At 52.6% G+C, this 6,296-nt stretch overlaps 1 long non-coding RNA gene across 1 annotated transcript; it reads left to right on the forward strand.

Moving 5' to 3' along the window:
• The first annotated feature begins 270 nt into the window (after positions 1 to 270).
• LOC125538828 lies at positions 271 to 1,386 on the forward strand. Its single transcript, XR_007296519.1, has 2 exons — positions 271 to 927; positions 1,070 to 1,386. It is a non-coding gene; the product is annotated as an uncharacterized LOC125538828 (long non-coding RNA).
• The last annotated feature ends 4,910 nt before the right edge of the window (positions 1,387 to 6,296 follow it).

The raw sequence follows: 6,296 nt of genomic DNA on the forward strand, positions 1-6,296 counted from the left end.
CATGCCACATACAATAACCACGTATTTTCTGGAATGTTACACTCAACAGAAGATGCAGTAATCAACAGTGTCTAAGACAGCAAATAATAGTAAACAGTATACTGTTAACAGGATCAATTTGTGAACCCCAGGAAAGAAGGGGATTATTGCAAAAATTGGCCTGGACACTGTTTCCGGCTGCTTTGCTAATCCGTGCAAATACAGGGATTTGAGTGCAAAATAGCGAAGGATAAGGTTCCTTATCCACCATCTACTTTCTCTCCCGAGCGGTTCCTCATGGGATTAACCGCCGCCGGCCTTGCTGTCCCCGCGAGGGCTTCCTCGCCGGCGGAGAGGACCGCCGCCGCGTGCCGTTGGTGGCCTCGGGTGCTACCACGCCACGCGAGGTCTGTGGTCTAGGGCACGGCCGCCACGCCTATGCGACAGTTCCGCCGGGAGGCGTCGCCGCGGAAACGGCCGAGGCGCGGGTGGCCATAGGCTTACATCGCTGCTCTGCCGGAGGTCTCTGCGCCGCAGGACTTGCTGTGTTGCCGCCGCTGCCACCGCGCGCAGACACGCCGGAGAGCGACGCTGTTGCGTCATCGGCCGACAGTAGTATGCCGCCACCCGCGCGCCTAGGCGGCCACGCCTCCGAGGAGCCCGGCCGGGAGCCATGGCCATAGGCACCACCGTCCTGGGAGCAGCGTCGAGGCCGCGCCGCTGGTCGGTAGCACCGCCCTCGCGGTGAGCGCCTCCGTCTCACGCCGAGAAAGAAGTCCATGGCTGCACCATGGGCGTCGCCACTGTTGCGGGCTGGGCACCGCTCTCACGACCTCCAGCCAGAGCCTCTGCGCGATGGAGACCTGGCCGGGAGGGATGTGTTGTGCCACAACCAAGAAGATGTTGCTGTTCTTCTGGCTGTTGCTTGCCTGAAGACAAATGCCAAAGGTACTAGTTCCTGACGATAGCTTTTGTTGTTTGCAAAAATAAAATCGGAAAGTAGCACCTTGTTCATGTAGTAATTAGATCAAGACTTTGCTATCTGGTGGTTGCTTGATCTCCCCTGACCCCGACTTGTCTATTTCTCGAGGCCAATCAATCGAGACGAAGTAGTGCCCATCGTCGGCGCCGCTGCTGGGAGATCGGGACCGTTTCGCCGGCCGAAGGCGGGCACCGCCGCGCTATGCCGAGACCCGAGAGTCACGGCCGATGGCTGGGAGCGCGCGTGTCCCCTTGCGCTGTTCAGCGCCGGGTCCGGGCTCACCACGCCGCCGCTTGGGGCCGGTCTGAAGTTCGGCAGTTCGTCGGGGCTGCCTCCGCCTTGTCCTATTGCTCTCTGTAAGAGCGTGCTGATAACGTGTTGAAAACGAGAGACAATCGATAGTAATGAATCCAGTTATCCTTTCATTAGATGATCCAAGTATTTATACAGATGGAACAGACGTGATCGATCACAGGAGGCGTCTGTTCTGGGAAGAAGAAAATCGACGCGACGGTTGCAAATATGGCAACTGCCTGCGGTTAGACAAGGGGAGATTCCCCCATAATTAACACATGTTAATTAACTTTAGGGCACCTCTAGTCGCCGGCGCACCGGCCGAATGTTTCGGCCGGTCTGCTCCCAGCCGCCCGATCTACTATGCAACACCGTCAGATCCAAGCTTCTCTTCTATTTTTTTACCTTGTCCTTAGGCCGGTCTACTCTCAGCCGCCTGATCTACTATGCAACACCGTCAGATCCAAGCTTCTCTTCTATTTTTTTACCTTGTCCTCGTCTTCCCGAGCGCTCGCCGTGCCGATCGCCCGTCGGGGCCACCCCATGCTCCGGCACTCAGCTCGCCGCCCTGGCCGCCGGTTGGAGCTGACCGCTCGCCGCCTCGGCCGCCCGTCGGAGCGCCATGGATGCAGCTCCGCGATTCAGCTCGTCCAGTCCGCTCGCCGCCCCGCGCTCCGGGACTCAGCTCACCCCGACCGCTCGCTGCCCCCGCTGCTCATCGGAGTGCCATGGATGCAGCTCCGCCTCACCGATGAATGGTTCCAGCAAAAAACAGAGATGCCACGTGGTAGCATTTTCCCGTGTCAGTCGTAGCAAATGAAGACAACGGTTGCAGCAAAAAAAATCCATCAGCGTCGTTATTGTAGCAAAAATGTTAATCGGATGTAGCAAAACACAGCGCCAATGGTAGCAAAAAACGAGGATGTTGCAACAAAAATGTCATCCCGTCGTCGCCGGTCACACCTCAGTCGTAAAAAAAGGACCATGGCCGCATGAATGGATGTAGCAAAAACACAGACAGTAGTAGCAAAAAATTGACACGGTTGTAGCTTTTATCTCAATGGTTAAAGCTTTTCCCCTCTACGGTGGAAGCATTTCTATAAACGATTGAAACTTTTTTCTTTTTGAGCAGCGTTTGGGTGAAAGCTTTTCTCTATCGTTCGGTTGAAGCTTTTTTTCATCAAAGGTTGTAGCGTTTTATATAGACGGTTGTAGCTTTCCTTGATAGCACCGATCGCTTATAGCTTTCTGTATATACGGTTGACGCATTTTTAATCTTGGGTTGAAGCTTTCCTGTCAACGGTTGCAGCACTCGCCAGCCTCCCCAGCTACCGCGCATCTCTGATTGAAGCAAAAAATACCATCGGTTCCAGCAAAAAAACTCTATGGTAGTAGCAAAATCAAAACACAGTTGTAGCAAAAAATAATGATCATTCGTCATCTCGCCGTGACGTCGAGGTTCCAGCAAATTTGTGCCGCGAGGTGCAATCCTGCCATGGCTGGTTGCAGCTCCGGCGTGGCCGGGTCCGGCGAGGTAGGAAGAGCTCCGATGCACGTGGATCCGCGCGGATCTGGTCGAGGGCGGCCAGATCTGCTGAACGGCGGCACGCCTGGGAGGCCTGCGGCGCGGGGTGATGCGTTGACCATGGCAGCGGGGAGAGAGAAAGAGAGAGATACACGAGAGGAAGAAGAGAAAAGGAAGGAGGACTAGTCGTCTCGGGTCCATCACGCCACGTGGTTGCTCGTGAGTGGGTCGCATCGCGCGCGCGTGGACTGGACTGGCCGAAGCTTCGGCCGGTGCCCCGGTCCCAAACGTTTCTCTTAACTTTAACAGTATGAAGTATCTGTTTACTCAACTAGATCTGAATCTCCGAAAGCAAGGATGTATGAAAACGATTCCAGACTATGACTACGTATTTCTTATACCCCGGCAAGGCTAATGTAATGGACGATGCCCTGAGTTGCAAGTCTTATTGCAACAACCACATGACTTATAAAACTCAACCCTTGCAAGATGATCTCACTTACGGAGAGCATTCGATCCTCGTTCTCGTTCAAGCTGAACGCCACGCTCGTATGGGGGCTATCAAATTCTTAAGTTTCGTGGTCAAATCATTCTGAAGATGAAGCCATTTGGGAACTCGAGGATCGTCTTCGAGATGAATATCCAGTTTTGTTTTCGTCTACCTCCTAAAATCTTGGAACAAGATTTCTTATAATGGAGGAGATTTGTAACGCCCGAATAATTGAGCTATAGTAATCCCCTGCTAATGATGTCATGTCATAATTTTATTGTTGCTAGGTCCCATGCTAGTTCAAACTAATTCAAATTTCAAATTTAAAATAAAGTCAAACAACTAAAGTTTTCAAATGTCAAAACTAAAATGTTTAGAGTATTACAAATATTCCATAACTAATTATGGTGGTGAACCAACATTTCTTTACAAAGTATTTAAATGCCCTTTGGTGAAGAAAACAGTGGCTATAACAAATAATTAAATGCTTTTTAAAATTATAAAAATACCAACTAGCTGATTTAAGTGCCAAACTTAAATCTGGCAGAGTCCTAATTTGTGACACTAATTTAGGTGCAAGAATTGTATTATATAAGACTAAAACTATATGGAAAGAAATTAGGAACCAGAAACTATTTAAAAGGAAAAGAAAAGCTAAATAAAAAGAAAAAAGGAAAACTCCCCTTGGGCCTTAGCCCACCCAGCCAGCCCACTCCCCCCCCCCCCCCCGGCCCGTCCTCGGTCGCCACCCGACCAGCTCGTCGGCGTTATGGGCGAGGGGATAAGATCCCCCGATGCCTCGGGCTCCCCTCGCCCCCTCCCACTTGCCCTCGCGCTCCCCTCATCCACTCCCCCCTTCCCTCACGCTCTTTTCTCCCCTCCCAGATCCATCTTCTTTCTCCCCCTCGCTACACCGAACCGCCATCGCCATGACCAAGCTCACCGGCGTGGCCTTCGTCACCCCACGCCCTGGGCCCGTGTCCAACATGTCTTCTGTGCTCCTCTGCTTCGCCTACGACCCTGGATCGATGAGGAGGACCACCAGCGCTATCGCCCACTTCGTCTTCTTCCTCGGATCATCGTCGTCATTCGTCGTCGATCCGGCCAAACCTGTGCACCCCTAAGCTCCCGCCGGCCGCCATGTGCCTCAACATGAGTTCTCCCTCGACTCCACTGTTTCCCACTTTCAGTTCGTCGCCGTAGCCGTCGTAGGCGAGCGCCCACAGCGGGCTGCGTGGACACGCTCACCGCGTGATGGCCGCGCCAAACAGGCCTCCCCACCGGCCCCTCCCGCGCCCCGGCACCTTGCCTCACGCAGGCTCGCAATCGCCTCTCTACTCCTGCCATTGCTGCGGACTGCTTGCGTTGCGCTACTTCCTGCCGCTGCTGGCCCCGTGCGTGCCGCGTCGTCCCTCGCCCCCTGCCCCCACGCCCGCCGTCGCCAAGCCCGCGCGCCGTTGGCCGCCTTTGCCGTGTGCCCGCCGGCGCCCAGTCGCCTCGTGCCGCCGCCTGCTGCAACTTCGTCCATCCGCGCGCTCGCCCCGCTCACTGTTGCGCCGCCCTGCCCGCACTTGCCCCTCCCCGTGCGACGCTACTTGCCCGCGCCGCCTCCTCTGCCGCCCCACTACGCCGCCTGCGATCCCCGCGGCCACCTCCGTCGTCCGGCGCCGGCGCCCTGGCGCATCCCCCCTCTACCGTGACCGTTTGGGCGGGCGCCCGCGCCCGCCCCCGTGACGCCCATCGCCCGCTAGGCCCCCTGGGGGTATGACAGCTGGGGCCCGCCCCTGTTCTGTAAAATAAAATAAAAAGATTTAAAAATAGAAAACAAAAATAATTATAAATTACTTAGCTAATTAATCAATAAAAAAGTTAATTAACTTATTTAACAAACTGTTTAATCTGTAATTAGTCAAATGAACCAATGACAGGGGCCCCACCCCCAGTTGACCAGTCAAACGTTGACTGGTCAACTGGGACCCCTTGGCCCGCCTGTGAGCCACTGGGTACAGTTCTGTGTACCTTGTGTTGGGTGCATCTAGCATTTTAGCATTTATTTTTGAATTAGCAATAATTTCAGAATATTGCTAAAACTTTAGAAAATCATAGAAAATAATCCATAGCTCGGATGAAAAAGTTTTATACGTGAAAGTTGCTCAGAAAAACGAGACAAATCCGACTACACTCTCTGTTCATCTATCATGTGCCCCTAGCATAGCGAACATGCAACCGTCCCCTTCCGTTTCATCTGTCCGAAAATGCCAAACTTCAGGAAAACTTTCCCGGATGTCTTTTCCCATAACCTATATTGTGCAACACTGCATTAGAACAACCTTAGCACTGCGTATTGTCTTGTCATGCCTAATATTGCACTTGTTTTCTCTGTATTTATTGTTTCTTCCCCCTCTTCTCTCTAGTAGACCCCGAGACCGCTGCTGATGCCCCGGTGTTCGACTACATTGACGACGACCCTTCTTCCTTTTCAGCAGAGCTTCCAGGTAAGCCCTCCCTTTGACCATTCTGATATTGCCCATTTCATTCTCTCTTGCTTGCATTAGATTTTGCTATTGTTATTGTTTGCTCCTATTCTGATGCATAACCTGCTTTTTTACCTACTATTGTTACCGACCTACTTATTCTAAACTTCTTAGCATAGGTTGGTTAGTGATCCATCAGTGACCCCCACCTTGTCCCTATTGCCCCTGCTTCATCATCGATGACTCGATCAATGTGATCGACGACCAGAGACCGACACATCACTTCACCCCTTTAGTTGTACGACTCTTCATAGTTACTATTGAGTGTCGAGGGTGATAGCTCGTAACACACTCCTGATGATAAATCTATAATGCAGTTATTCGGTCGTGGTCATCGAGTGTGATTCCTCCTTCACCATTCCCGATACGACTCTGTCATGCAAACCCTCAAGTGTGAACCTCGAGGGTGATTCCTCCCATGTTCACCTTGATGATTACATCGAGTGGAATCCACCGAGGGTGATTCCTTGGGGTTTCCCCCTTGATGTTTGG

The sequence above is a fragment of the Triticum urartu genome, chromosome 2 (genome assembly GCF_003073215.2).
Source record: "Triticum urartu cultivar G1812 chromosome 2, Tu2.1, whole genome shotgun sequence".
NCBI classification, from domain to species: domain Eukaryota; kingdom Viridiplantae; phylum Streptophyta; class Magnoliopsida; order Poales; family Poaceae; genus Triticum; species Triticum urartu.